The sequence below is a fragment of the Bombyx mandarina genome, chromosome 15 (genome assembly GCF_030267445.1).
Source record: "Bombyx mandarina strain Sakado chromosome 15, ASM3026744v2".
NCBI lineage: Eukaryota > Metazoa > Arthropoda > Insecta > Lepidoptera > Bombycidae > Bombyx > Bombyx mandarina.
This window is the reverse complement of record NC_143221.1, coordinates 6,297,922-6,314,409: the sequence shown is the minus strand read 5'-3', so window position 1 is coordinate 6,314,409 and position 16,488 is coordinate 6,297,922. Positions and strand designations below refer to the sequence as shown.

Below are 16,488 nucleotides of genomic sequence, written 5' to 3'. Positions count from 1 at the left end.
TCTCGATAAATCTAGGGATGTCGTATCGACTATAAAAGCGTTGCATAAATGGCACGAAGTCGGGTTATTAATCGGATCTACTCGAAGCGAAACAGCGAACGGATCATCTGAAGTGAATAACAAAGTATAAAGTGTTCTAAGTGTTAATACAATTTGAAATTGTACTTCGATAGAATTTTTATTTATTCCGAACCCACTTTTTTTCTTAACTATTCTAGTAACCTCGAGGGGTTATTCTAGATTCACCGAGCTAGTAGGTGAGCTCACGGGGCTCAAACCGGGAGTACCCGAACCGCAGCCCGTAACAATACTTTTAAAACAAAACAATAAATGTCATTACTTAAACAAAGAAGGAGGGTTCCGTTTTTTTTTTATCTCGTACTAATTGACATTTTCTGTTTCGACAGTTTAAGTTGATCCGAATAATAATATTAATAAGCGTAAAGCATGAAAAATTTAGTTTACACCGTGCTTTGTTTCCTATGATCGTGTTCGAAGCTGACGTAAAAGCTAAGGAGAGACGCTATATAATTTTATCCATTTTACACCATTCTGTTAATGAGGCCAAAGAAGTTTAACTTTAGGGAGACTAATGGACTTTTTTGGGGAAGATTAACTAGTAACATATTTATTGAGAGTTGTGTTGACTTATATATCTATAAATTAATACGTGAAGCAAAAACTTTGTATCCCTGTTTACGAAAATTGCGCGGACGGAGTAGTATGAAATTTTCCACACTTATAGAGAACATAGAGAAGAAGTGCACAATGCTAATATTTTTTTTACATAATGCATAAAAGATACATTAAATCAATAAATAAAACATTACACACACTACATACCATGTATTTGACGCACACACGCATGCATACTATTTATTGTCAAACTTTTGTTCTTGACGTCTGTTGTCAAATTGAGAATACATTAAATATTGTTTGTCTTTGTTAATATTTTTATAGTGTAGTCTTGGCGAAATTTGAGATTATAGAAGATTATACAATCATAATAGTGTACAAACTTACAATTCCAATTAATTATAGTCGAATTTCGACTACTGCGGGACCTCTAGTGTACATAAATATATGATTGAAATTGAAATAAATAAAAATTTCAGAAATGTCACTGCATGTTTTGTTTAAAATTTAGTATGTACAGAATGCAGATTCTTTCACAACATTCGCGATGTTGTCTTTAATGTAAAATAAAGACGAAAATCATTTCTCAATTCAAAAAATATGTTGGAGTTTTAGTACACAGTTGTCGATCGAATTTTGTTAGTCTAGGTGTGGAGCACTCATACAACACGTAAAAAACTAACTAGTTTGTAGCTGAATAATATTAGTAATTATTAAAAAAAATAATACATTGTATACTAATGACGCAGTTGAGATATAAATACGTGTTTGCGTGTATGAAGCGCGTGAATCATAGCTTCTTTTGCCTTTTTAAAGCTATGCTGGGAATTCCCAAAGAATTTGTAATACGGGGTTCGATTTGGATTCCTCAGTGGAATTCGTTTAATGACCGCAACATTCCATTGGCATCAGTCTGTTTTGTGAGTCTTGTATGTTAAAATGAATACGTTCCGAAGGTCCAATTTAGACCTTTGTACAGTTGTTGGCACTCCAACAAAGGTTTTTGGAATATTACCATTGGCGTACAGCTGTTGGGCATGAGTAGTGCCAATAAGTGTTTTTTTTTATTGCTCAGATGGGTGGACGAACTCACAGCCCACCTAGTATTAAGTGGTTACTGGAGCCCATAGACATCTACAACGTAAATGCGCCACCCACCTTGAGATATAAGTGCTCAGGTTTCAGTATAGTTACAACGGCTGCTCCATCCTTCAAACTGTGTGTAACTTATATAATAATATATATTCTATCATTGCGAAAGCGACGGCTTTTTTTTTTATTCAGGCAGGAGTCGAATCTCATGAAAAAGGTTTCCGCGCCAAAGGACGCGCGGGGTCATGGCCCGACTTGGCTAAGATTATTTTTTTATTAGTCGTCAAAATATATAATTTGCAACTTCGTCACGTGTAAGTAAGTTTGAGTAATACTGTCGAGATTGAGGAAAATCGAACTCGGCCGTTGAAACGATCGTTTGGTGACATTTATCGAGGACGATTGGCAATCGCTTACAAGGATTAAGCGCTATTCTCGGCACGTCGTCTAAATTAGCCCTCCGCTGAAGTTGCTCGCATACATACACTCCGATCAATATATTCTATACAAATAGAATTCACGACGAAACTAGAATAATTCTATCTGAGACTATGGATCTGCGTGTATCGATTGAAGATTTTTTACTAATTCTTTTCGCTGGTTCATATAATGCATTTTATTGGTTAATGGGACTTATGTCTCTTTCAATCAAATTTTTTTACTAAGCTTTTTCTTCTTCTGATCTTTTTTTTTTGTAGGTGACAGTTTATAGCAGCACCTGATCTTTTTTTGTTACTAAAATGGGCGGACGAGCTCACGGCCCACCTGGTTTTCAATGGTTACCGGAGTCTATAGATATCGAAAATGCCGCTATGCGCCTTAAGACATGAGTTTTATGTCTCACTTTTTTGGTGGTGGTGCTTATCCGTACATACCACCTAACCTAAGACCGTCCTGCGTATTTTTGCCTTAAAGCATTAATATGTTCCAGTTTAAAGGGTGGGACAGCAGTCATATTACAAAGAGTTCGATCTAGCGTTTCAAGACGTGTGGCGGCATTTACACTTTGATATTTGTGGGGGTATTTGCTTAAAACCAGATACGCTGTGAAACTCGTCTGCCAATTTAGTATGAAAACAAAAAGAATAATTCTAGAACATTTCACGATTGCACGCAAGGATTACCGCTATTCTTGGCACGTACTTTAAATAAGACGTTTTAGTATGTTTGTTATGTCACATACATATGTATGTACGTACATTGAATTTGTTTTTATTTACTTAAATTACACAATTCGTTTACGTGCTCTTGTCATGGCTAGGGTTAGCAACTTCTTTCAGATTGAGACTCATGTGAGCTCGTAGATTGGAATAGCTACCTCCTTACGCTACCAACTATTAGATATAAAAAAAATACGCAAAAAAAGCAGCGCCCTGATGACTTTAACAATTGTTCCGTTATTCTCTATCTATAATTATTGTAAATTAAAACGGCCCAACGCCAAATAGGTTGCACTATATGCGTCTTGGTGCTCTTGATGCATTTAAAATAGGCTGTATATTCAGGTCTGCACGGAATCTGAAAGTCGATCACACGACGGCGCCACTCACGTACCTATACAGTTCGTAGGAATGCTACCAGACTTCCATAACCTCTGTGCTGATAGATAGTACGTGTAAAGTAAATTTCATACTGTTCTTTATATGCGGATACATACATAAATCTTAGTTTGACTAAACCAGTTTGCTTTCATATTAAATCATAAAGTTATTACAATTAAAATGAAAATGTTTGTTTTGTGAAAGGAATAGGCATTTTTTATTTTATCTGTATTACTAATTTTTTTTTATTGCTTAGATTAGTGGACGAGCTCACCACTGCCCACCTGGGTTAAGTGGGTACTGGAGCCCATAGACATCTATGACATAAATGCGCCACTCACCTTGAGATTTAATTTCTAAGGTCTCAGTATAGTTACAACGGCTGCCCCACCTTTCAAACCGAAACGCATTACTGCTTCACGGCAGAAATAGGCAGGGTGGTGGTACATACCCGTGCGGACTCACAAGAGGTCCTACCACCAGTAAAAGTTGTATTGCTTTCATGTCACTCTAATTTTTTTCGATTCTACTGTCACTGATTTACTAACCACCTGTCGTTGTCAGGGTAGTGTTTTAAAATAAAAAAGTAAACTGCGACATAAAATATAGTTTTTCATTCTAAATAAATGTCAATATGAGTAATCTTAATTTTAATTGGTTATCACTCACAGAGGTTAAAAATTCGGCACGCCTAACGTATGTAATAAATATAATTTATACAAGTGGCCCGCTCCGGCTCCGCTCGGGTCTTTAACAAAAATTTCAACGATATTTGAAGTTGTTTAATTTTTTTAAATAAAAGAACACTTATTGCGGCTTAACTATAATAGTTAGACATATGCTGTCGCGACACTTTTTGTAAATAATAATGTGGTCTACAAAGTCGTAGTACATTATTTTATTCTATCATCAATAGTTTTCGCAGGGCAGGCGTTGTAAAGAATATTTTAGGTTTTTTTTACTTCTTGGGTTACATTATTGGAGTTTTAGTAGGGATCCCTTATTTTTTTTCGAAAAAGATTATAGCCTATGTCACTCGGGAATAGTGTAGCTTCCAAACAGTGAAATATTTTTTCAAATCGGTTCAGTAGTTTCGGAGCCTATTCAATACAAACAAACAAACAAATCTTTCCACTTTATAACATTATAGTAATAGTATAGAAGTATAGATTGACGATACATGTAATAATTGTCACTATATTAAATGACAAAGATTTTATAGTGGTGATAGGATAAATTATGAACCCGGTTTGATGGGTTGGGAAATTATACTAAATAATTGAGTTTGTACGTAAAACATACCTCATGCCTCAAGGTGGGTAGCGGTATTCACGTTCTGATGTCTATGAGCTCCGGCGAAACCAGGTGGGCTGTGAACTGGTTCAGCCGTCTAAGCAATGAAAAAAGTTCTAAGATGAGCTTAATTATATTACAAACAGGGCGCGGCTGCAACTCTAAACGATTTGAGATTGTCTCAAGGCAGAGCGCAAAAAATAATTCAAATTATGAGTATGTGTTGCTTTATTGTTATCTCGATTTCATGATTTTACGCTTAGCGTGTGTGACGACGAGGTCATCGACCCATATATATATTTTAAGAAAACATAATTAATTCGGCTCAATTTTTTTTCTTAATAAGATAATATTATTTACTCTTTTACGCACTTGATCTTTACATATACTCGTAATATCAAAATTATATAATACTTTAGTTAATTACATTATTACTTTAGTTTTTAAGGATTTGTAAAAGCGACGTTTTCATTTGCGGCAATGCCAAATTCACCGTGATCACCATCCTGTATAAAGTAGCTGGCATAGAACCTTAACCTGTATAATTTCACATTAAAAAAAAAAGAAAAAAAAAACAATAATAAGGTATTCCGTGAACTGCAACAGTTTCTCATCACAGATAATAGAGTATGTTGGATATAATTTACAATGACACGCAATTTTTCTTTGTGAAGCAAAGTTGTTACTTCTTCAGCCTTCATTATATGCGTTTGGTGCCATTGAAAACACAGGATTTTTTTTGTTACATACTATTTTATAATGTGAATTTTGTCACCTGCCTTCAAGACACCTTATCGAAGTTTCAATTTTATTGGATAAAAACAGGAATAGTCAGAATGGTGGTACCTACCAGTGTGGGTCAACAATACGAATTTACGAAATTTTTTAAATTTTGCAGGTTTCATTTTTATTACACGATGTTTAGTTATAAATCATTACGGTTGTTCGAGAGCATCTCTTGTAAGTGATTGAAATAATTGAATTGAAATTCTATTACATATAATGAAATAAATATTCCGACAGAAAGAGACGCATATTTTCTCTCGCATTCTCCAGTCTGTAAACTATCTTGTTTCAATAAATGATCATATCGAATGATGTCAGTATCGAAAGTGAAGATAAAGTGTTAAAATAATAAGTACCATTTTGTCTTCTATATATTCACCGCTATTTTTTTTAGTATTTATTGCTTTGGTAGTATTTATTGTTAGTGATTATATTCGAATTTCATTATCGCAATGAATTGCAATGTAGCTTCGTTTTGATCCCAACAATCTATTGAGAGTTAAGTAAATTTGAAAACAATGATTTTACATAAAATTGCCGACCGCCAATCTGCATTGATTGATTTTCCATTATCTGTATATATAAAAATGAATTGCTGTTCGTTAGTCTCGCTAAAATTCGAGAGCGGCTGGACCGATTTGGCTAATTTTGGTCTTGAATTATTTGTGGAAGCCCAGAGAAGGTTTAAAAGGTAGATAAATATGAAAATGCTCGAAATTAAATAAAAATAAAATTTTTGTTTTTCCTTTGATGTGTCCCCCGTCGCCGCGTCGGACGGATTCCTTTTGTTTGTTTTAAGTTTATTTTATACAAAAGTTTAGTACTTCTACTCATTGATTGAGGCACTACGAAGTCTGCCGGATCAGCTAGTTACATAATAACAATTATAACGAGAATAAAAATATTATCTTTCTCATTCATTTTCATTTTGTTATCTCTGATTTTTCGAATATTTTGAAGTTCTTATGGACACGGACGTCAATAACTAGGCCAAGGAAACTCTAAAAGTAGTTTTAATCAAATTTACGACTCGCGAAAAACCGGAAGGAATCCTCAAAATACATTTTTTCAAATTCTAAATTCATTGTAAAATCACGATTGAATTAATAAATAAAACTTATCCGATATCCGAATATTATATTGATATAACTCTGGAGATATATGCTAAAACAAATACACCAATGAATCACGAAACAGTATAACAAAACTTTGAGTATAGTAGGTAATTTCTAAAAAGCTGGTTGGGCTTCGCTTCTTCTCCTTTTGTTATACAAATGTTATTACAGGCCCGGTTGGTGTTTAAGAGATATTGTGATTGAACTATTTAAGTGGTCGCGTGTGTGTGTTCAGCCGTCGCCGCCATCGCAACAACAATCACAAAACTATTTCGGCTATACTAAGACTACACTCAAGACCAAAAGATTTTTTAAGGAAGACAATTATATACAAAATATATATATTGCAATTTGAGTTTACATACCAACGGATAGTACTGCTAAGTATACTGTGTGTTCTGCGCCTTCTATAAAGCAAAATCTGCTTCGAAAAGCATCGTTCGATATTTGAAAATCTATAGTTCGAATATGAATCTTCCAATTGAATCCGTAAAAATTTTAAATTGTAATAAATGTGTTTTGAAAGAATTAAGGCTCTGTCGAGAAATGAGATTCGTGAGATTGAGTTTATTCGCTGGTTTGGTATTGGATAATTTTGACAACCTTTAATGATGTTTACTTACTAATTGTATTCTTTCTTCCAGGTTAAGTTACTGTTTTTAAAAAATAATTTGAAATAATTTTAAATAATACAAACATACAAAAAATAATACCAAATAAATTATATGTCGTAGTGTAATACGAGAGACCTACGCGAGACTTCATACAACGCGCGACCTCATACTACGCAGGACCTCATACAACGCGGGACCTCATACTACGCGCGACCTCATACTACGCGCGACCTCATACTACGCGGGACTTCATACAACGCGAGACCTCATACTACGCGAGACCTCATACTACCCGAAACCTCATACAAAGCGCGACCTCATACTACGCACGACCTCATACTACGCGCGACCTCATACAACGCGAGACCTCAAACGACGCGTGACCTCAAACGACGCGTGACCTCAAACAACGCGAGACCTCATACAACGCGAGACCTCATACAACGCGAGACCTCATACAACGCTCGTGTACATTATAACGTAAAAAAATAAATTCAAAGTCAAACTTTACATTTACAAAGTAAAATAGTCATACGCTTATGACATTCAAATGTAGTAGTAATAATACTATAATAGCGTATAAACGCTAGGTATTACATATATTTATATCGCTTCGCTTCGGAACCATTAAATTTTATTATTGATAGGCGAGTCCCGCCATGTTGCGCGCTTTACGACAATAACTGCGGGTGACGCCGCGGGGCGAAGCTAGTCTAAAAAAAGTAGCCTAAGTTACTCCTTATATCATCAGCTACCTATCAGTGAAAGTCCCGCCAAAATCGGTCCAGCCGTTCCAGAGATTAGCCGGAACAAACAGACAGACAGACATACAAAAATTGTAAAAAATGTTATTTTGGTGTATGTAACGTATATAAAACAGAGGCTATTCCAATATTACAAACAGACACTCCAATTTTATTTATATGTAAATGATACAAAAAGCAAACAATACAAGTAAATTGCATTATTGCAAGTATTGTGTTGTTTTGTAACATAAATTACAAGGGTGACTTTGTTATCGATTTGTTTATAGCATTAGTGGCGTAGTTGCGTATAACATTAGTTAACACATAAGTAATATAGTACTCCATAATATCATCATTTATATAACATGCAGTATGTAGAGTCAGGGCTATATAAAAAATATTAAAACACGAGATACAAAATGCACCCAAGTTTCGATTTAATACAGTAAACAATGAAACTTTCTTATTTTAGCTATGGCTAATTCCTGTCGTGGAATGCAGACTGCAAAGGGAATTGTTCAGTTGTCTAAACACCAGGGGCTAGAGTACAGCTTAACGTTGCCATACTAGAATGCATATATGTTCCGTAGGCATTACTTTATCCATAAGCATCATATATCATTGGACGTCGTATAGATTTTCTTTTTTTTTTTTCTTTCGAACCGGCTCCACGGCAACCATGTAAAAACATAGAAAGTCTCGTAATTTCGCAATGACGAGTGGCCTTGACGTAAGAAGATTGATTTTTTTTTGCTTACAAATTACAATATGTTCATTTGAAAATCTCTGTGGCCGAGTTTTATTCGCTTTTCATTAAATGCTGAGTCATAAAATATCATAGATCTAACACGATACATTGATTTTATAGCCAATTAAATATAATATTAACGATAAATTCATTATTTGGCTAATCAAGAATTGGGTTTATATTTTAGCTCAATGATTACGGGAGTCAATCCAAATTACAAAACCAATACTTGCGCACTCGAAGGCGAACCACCAAAATAACTGGCAATCGTCAACTCCCGAGTGCAAAGGGTAAAGTAATACCACCACCTAGCTTCGCTCGCTTACGCTGACATAGCCCTATAAGGATACAGCTTAGGTGGGAAAAAACCACCTAGCTTGAAATCTATATATATAAAAATGAAACCCGTTTTCCGTTGTCACGACATAACATGAAAACGGCTTGACCGATTTGGCTAATTTTGGTCTTGAATTATTTGTGGAAGTCCAGAGAAGGGTTAAAAGGTATAAAAATATGAAAATTCTCGGAATTAAATAAAAATAACAATTTTGTTTTCCCTTTGACGTGTCCCCCGTCGGACGGATTCCTTTTGTTTGTTTTAAGTTTATTCTATATAAAAGTTTAGGTCTTTTATTTATCGATTGAGGCACTACGAAGTCTGCCGGGTCAGCTAGTATAAGGTATAAATTTCATAGCAACTGTTCTGCTCATTGACAAGGAACGTAAGAATGCTTTTTAGTAGAAACAAGCAGGATGGCGGGACATTTCTAGCCACGTGGGCGTACAGTACTGTAACCACTAATAAATACGCAAATATATCAATTTTTGGGCTTCGTTTTCTATATTAAAATTTTGTGCCTTAGTCGTGGAAGCAGTTTATGAAAAAGGAAAAACGTGTATAATAGCCGGCAAACTTCTTGAGCATTTGTTGACGTAGTGGGGGTAAGTTTGCGCATGGTACACTCACGTGCAAAAACATTATTTACTCTGCGTCATAATGCAATTAAATTATTAAAATCAACATATGTATTTATTTATATATTTATTAGAACATCAACAAAAAATATAGGTTAATAATTGTAATAATTTAATCTTGGGGTAAAATAGATATTCCTTCTATTAAGTCAAAACTAGAGCTGTTGCCAGGTCTTCGTTCAGTCGAAGCGAAGCTGGTATTTGTAATTTTTTTTTCGTTATCATAATCTTGACCATTATCATCATCACTGTTTTCATCACCCGAGTCGCCATCATCGTGATAAGTCGACATAGGGCTCATCGGTGTAGTTTATGACTCGGTCGGTTCGATCTTCTTTTTTGTCTATAATTAATTATTTTTTGAAGATATTCGATTCGTAGTAATCGAATGTTACTTTTTTCAATTACCAGCTTCCGATTATTTTCTGTTTTTTTTTTCCATCTGAAGCCTAGCTCTTTCATAATTCGTCGTAAACTTCATTCCGAGCCATTAAAATGTATATTTTCTTTAAAATTTTCGAAGCCTTTCTACGGTACGGAGTTTCGCTGCTTGTTATGTAGTTATTATGATTACATCTTTTTATTACAGATTGAACGAAACTATCCATTCCGGTAACTTTCTTCTTCCCTGATCTTTTCTTACCCGGAGTCCCAAGCACGATGAGCAAGCCAGAGCCTTTAGCTTCGTTAATAATGCACCTAACAGTACTCACTGATGTTTTTGTTGCTTCCGAAGTCTGTTTTACTTTTTCCATAATATCATTCTTCCCCTGTTTTATAATGAAGCAATATACGTCGTACACAATTTTTCTACCCTTTCTTTTGAATACTACACCAGTTTGTCGCGGCATAGTGTATTTTTTATAAAAAATCAACAAACACTCAACAAATAGCAATGGCAACAAAGTCAACAAGCAATTGAGTCGTCTATTATCAAAGGTGGCAATCTGTGCATTTGGACAAAAAATGTTATTGATATGTCAATACAGATTGATTTGAATATAATCGTCTCCTTCAAAGAATACGGTTCAAAACCTGCATTAAATAAAGGTTAATACTTAACCTGTTATTTATCTAAGATGTCGTTCAGAAGAGTTTTGTGACTGCCAATGGAATACAAAGTCAATAATTCGTTTTTCTGATTTACCAATAATTGTCCAAAAGTCACATTGCCGGCTTTGATACTAGTCGACTCAATTATAACAAAATATAACTTAACGATTAACAACGATAGATTTTTCACTGTACGCAAGCGTACTTTTGGGAGCAAGCGGAACGAAGGCGCGGTGCGGGACGCAAGGTTCGACTGATCTACCAATAACGCGCTCGATACGATTTCCCCTGCCGTCGCGCCTCACCCTCACCACCAAAGTGATCTAAAATTCGGTTCTGCGCAGTCAAGGTCATTTGCTCACGATGTTTGCCGGTTACTATAGCAGTATTCGAACACAGGCAAAGATGCCTTTCTTGATACTTGATAATTAACTGTTGGTAGGACCTCTTGTAAGTCCGCACGGGTACCACCACTCTGCCTATTTCTGCCGTGAAGCAGTAATGCGTTTCGGTTTGAATGGTGGGGCAGCCGTTGTAACTATACTTGAGATCTTAGAACTTATATATCAAGGTGAGTGGCGCATTTACATCGTAGATGTCTATGGGCTCCAGTAACCACTTAACACCAGGTAGGCTGTGAGCTCGTCCACCGATCTAAGTAATAAAAAAATAAAAGAATACGAGCACAACGGGCGTTTTCGTTTCTGTTTTCATGCTTAGACGTGTGAACCAGCTCATGGCCTACCTGATGTTCATTGGCTATCGGAGCCCATGTAGATCGGCAATGTAAATGACGGCGCCCACCTTGAGATGTGTGTTTTAAGTTGCATAACACAATGGATATTACTGCTCCACCGCAGAAGGGGGCGGGTTGGTACCTCTCCCCCTTTTTTTAACGCTGGGGAATCCGTTTACGGATACCCGGTCAAGAGGGGTAACAGACCGGGTTATGTCGGACTCCGGCGAGTTGACAAGACGACCTACCACCACATGAGATGTATTAAAATCTCTCGAGACCTAGAATCGGACCTGTTACCGGCGGGGCTGTTAAAAAAGTATTCTTTTTTTTTAATATATAATCAACTATCGAAATGATTTAATTAATAAGTTTAATTGATGTATACATTTTCGCACATACCACATGAATTCAAAATAGTCATATACTATTTGATTGTCATATTATGCTTTTAGGGATCTTTGTATACAAAATGGCAAAAAAGATAATTTTTATTTTAAACTGTACGCCTTCATACTAGTTCAAAAAAATCACGTAAATATCTGAGAATTTGAATACGAAAAAGCATTCTTTAAATGTTCAAATATTAAGTGGAATATATGAAAATTTTGAAGGTTGCATCTTAAAACGAAGTTTTAACTAGAATCGGTCTGATAAGATAATTTGTTTGAGTTTTTAAGATACGGAACATTCTTAGTAATAAAATAACGAGTAAAACGACAAAGCTTGTAATAAAACATTATGTATTTTGAATGGTTACTTGTATGTAGGCAGGCTTTTTGTAAGCGCGTAATCTTACCCACTATCGGGTACTAATTGTACTAGTGGCAATCGTCGGGTTATCGTGGGTAGGTACCATCCTGCCTATTTCTGTCATGACGCAGTCTTGCATTCCTGTTTGAAGGGTGTGACAGCCGTTGCAATTGACACTTAGAATGTCTAACAGTTTTTTTTTCAACACACAAAGAAAAATATTCCTTTCAAACTTGTAATTCGTTCGTTAAGGAACAAAACCCGCTCGCCCTAACTCCCTCCTGTCAGTCCTTTTACTTCAATGAAAGGATGTCGCCACTTTAAAATGAAACACTAAACTAATTTGAATTGCGTCTCTAAATAAGCTATTCTTTACAATTTGAAAGGTCTAGATTACTTGGCCGTGTCACTTGACCGAGCTTGAGAAAATAGTATTATTATTCAGTTCTTTGTCCAGTACGACTGTTTAGAATCACGAAAGTATAGAGTCTATAAGACAATAATAATTGTGCGAATTATTTCGCTCGGGTGTCCATTAATGGGGGCCATATCAGTACGATATTTTTTTGCAACGGATATTTCGTCAAACTACCGTTGAATACTATTAAAATAATAAAACTAAATGAATTATTCGGTATTACTGTTATATATGATGAGAAGTTGAGAACAGCTGTGCATAATTTATTTATTTCTCATAACAGCACCAAAGCATAGACAATTCTGACATTGTTTTTTTGTTTTCGGCCAGTAGCCAACCGTTCAATGTCAAACAAAACTTTCTCTTGCATTCAAATTCATATTTCGAATGCACTTGTATTCTTGTATTTAGTCCGTCTGGAGCATTGTGTGCCGACGGTGTGGCGGTCTATTGATTTAGTCAGCGACAGAGGGGAGTGATTCAACCGTGACGATAGGTATGGAACTATGCTATGGACAGTTGCCTGTTAGACACATATTCATTAGGGAATAAGTAGCTTAATAGCGGAGGGGTGGAAACTCAAATCATTTAACAAAAACCTTTGCAATGGTACCAACATTGATCGCTGAATATTTATCAAACCGAATGTACCGAGTTAAATGTGACAGGATTACTAACCTTCCTAATAATAACTGCAAACGAACCTTCAACATATATTTCTGCTATATCAACTTCAGCTTTTGTATAAATCTTTTTTGTCACCGTCTATAAGAACCTTCGTTTTTTAACACCCAAAACAAGTATCTTTTTCATTAGCGTCTTGTTAGCATTGTTCGGCTCCAGCGACCGACAAGGCTACGTAATATTTTGAATGAATATTACGCTGAATCTTACCACTTAACTCGTCTACTCAGTGCGTATTCCTGGCCATGAATAAATTAATGGACATAATAAAATATACAATTGTATACCTATCAATATAACAACATATTGATATATACGATATTATTATATTGAAAAGTTTGTGTACATTGCTCTGAATCGTATTAAACGACTTCATGATGATATTTCGTAAACTTCAGAGCACGGTGAACGTTATTGTGGTCTGGTAGATGATGTCGAAGATTATAGCATTGTGTAATCAATCTAGAAGGCTATCTAGATCAACGGTATATCTTATTTAATGGCAATATTATGCATTCAGCTTTTGTGCGTGTAATATTCTTAAAAGTTAATTTTGGAGGAAGTCTTTATAGATTGGCGATAATCCAGATGCTAATTATGACGATATTATAATTTAAAACCAGTTCGTGTATTTTTTTCCGAAAAGTCTCGAATGATATGAACATTTTCTGAATATCGGGAAGTAGCTAAAGGAATAGTGATCTGATGAATATTATACGGACGTAGTGGGCTCCTTTATAATTGCATCTAACTTTTGAAGGATAGTATATGATAATTGATTGATTTTGCTTTCACTGTGTTCTTAATTTGTGAACATCGGAGTCGTAAAAGCGGTATGAATAGCACCTCGGCATTTCCATTAACATAACCCGTTGATTCATCACGTAAATACAATGTAGCCAAATCATCCCGATTGTATTAAATCTAGAGACATGGAAACCAATGTTGCAAGACCGTTTAAAGCATTTATGAAACTCACCTGAGTGCTATGTTTATTTTTCCACCCACAAATATTCCCAACCCGCATTTGAGGATTAATCGCTCACGTTGCCAATCGTTTTACGGCTTGTAAACAATCACATTCAAATATAAATTGAATAATAATCGGTAGACAGAATTTTACACTTATATTTTGAAACTTGCAAACAGGCAAGAAATTTTGCACTCGCAGTCGTGAAAGCGTAAGGCACAAGCGCCCTGTGTACAAACGCGCGATGGACTGACGCGCGACGCGACAGAACGGACAGATTCCATTCCAATATTATGCTGGGTCGGAAGCGCAGGCAGTCTGGGACCGTGAAAGAAGGGCCACAACCCGACTGAGTTTTTTGTCCCGTCCTGTCTAAGATTAGCGACAAACAGTGTCTGCCTGTTCCCTATAGAAGGGCTAATACATCAATGAATTTCGGTACCGGATTTTGTTTAATGCGTATTTTACAATAAAAAGTTGAACAACACTGTATACGTTCCTACTTTGATTACTGAATTATGTAACTGACATCAATGCATTATCGCCGTAAAATGAATTGATACATTAATGGTGTCTTCAGCATTAATAAGAGTTAATTTAATAAGAAGATACCTACGGATTTGTGATTCCAACCTCCGCTCCTTTCCCTTTATCTGTTTGTGGCAGTATTTCTATCTTATTTTCCTACCTCATACTCACCATAAGCATGTGTTGGTTTGTTGTGAATCCACGACTTGCCAGGCGGCCTGCTTTTTAGCTGTCAAAATAAAATACCAAAGAATCTCTGTGTAACATTTTTTTTACCACTGCGAAAATACAGTTCGGCATGTTTTAAATTTGTTCATTACTACCTATTTGTTAAATTCGAAAAATACGAACAAACAAATTTAGATCCCGAATAAAACAGATGATACCGCAGGAAATAATAATACAGATTTAAACAACCATTGATGCAGAGGCCGAGTGTATCAGACTTCCGGGAGTCACTTGCTAGGAAGCCGCTATGTGAAGTACCTAATAGAAAACGTATTGCACAATTTCCTGGACAACGAACGCCGGGGCGAATGGCATTTTACTGATCTTATAGATTAGGTTCACCTTCTTGCTGAGAATCCTTCGACGTAAAATATTTTACTGCCTTACCAATATGATTTCTTTGTTTTTATACGAATAAAATTATTTATTTAATTTTTATACACTTTGTTTTTGACTTAATATGAAGTAAACACGCCAAACAAATTCGTTAAATTTCTAAGTTCTAAGTAAAAAAAAGTAATTGTGTCAATCGTAAACTGAAACCTCCCTTCTGGCTAATCGGCAAGGTCCGTGCTAATCCTATAGCGCTATTCTTACGTCCAAAAATATTTTTTACCGAACAAAGAGAAGAATCTAAGTAAATATTATTAACCAGAAAAAAAACCATTACATAGCTGGTATCGTCTTGATACTGAATTTCATATTTCTGTTGATTTATATATTACAAGTATTATAATAGATATCACAGCGTGAAAACCGCTACCATTGGGACGTAAAGATCGAAGTCTTACCTAATTGTATTGGATAATATATACGCTGCGGGAACTACTAATTCGACTATATTTCAAATAATGCGACAGGAGACCAAACCAAAGCTTTTCACCTGTGCGGTAAGTTTTGTCTGACCTATTGCATCAGCCATTTATAATCCTATTCAACTTAACAAAATTGATTTTCTTTCCAAATACCTAACTATGAGAGTGGAATTCAATTAGGTCTCTGGTGAGACTAGCTCGGTCTCGATTCTGTAGTATGAGAAATAATTTTCTGTAGGATGAGAAAAATCAATTGACGTAGTTAAACCTCCTTATAAAATGACTGATGAGAAAATTAAATTTAATTTAATTTACATGTTGTGACTTTTAAGACAGATGGTTCTGTCGTTGACTGCGACGCGGCAAGATTTTTTTTTTCGTTTTTGCTTCATAGTTACTTGAAGAGGTACGAAGCTTTCCATCCTACTGTTGCTTTTTTTCTTTTGTCTTGAATTTAAATTACTAGACGCCGCAGCACAGGTGTGATCTGAGAAGACATCGTTGTTCAAAATGATTTATGCCTCGTATGAACACCGTATTTTTATAGTGAAGGTGCTCCCACAACATTTTCTATAATCTTGATACTTGAATTTTAAAAAGCTATTTGGAGAGCAAGGAAGCTAGTATCGAAATGTTTTTATTTTCAGACATCAGTCTTCTCGAGTATGACAATGACTAGATAAAAATATAAGAAAAAGAAAGTATAATTCTAAATGTATTGAATAGAATAAAATAGCGATCGAAGCAGGCATCGGTT

General features: G+C 35.5%; 1 protein-coding gene across 2 annotated transcripts in view; it reads right to left on the bottom strand.

The window, feature by feature from the left end:
- LOC114247191 (beta-1,4-glucuronyltransferase 1) overlaps window positions 1-14,455 on the bottom strand; it is a 71,699-nt gene extending 57,244 nt beyond the window's left edge. The window contains exons 1-2 of one of the 2 annotated variants that reach the window (XM_089732779.1): window positions 14,170-14,411; window positions 4,572-4,659 (exon numbers count right to left, since the gene is read on the bottom strand). The gene's annotated coding sequence lies outside the window, so the exon portion shown is untranslated. Of the gene's footprint in view, window positions 1-4,571; window positions 4,660-14,169 lie in introns of both variants that reach the window. The other variant, XM_028180078.2, reaches the window with a different exon arrangement.
- Between the last annotated feature and the right edge of the window lie 2,033 nt (window positions 14,456-16,488).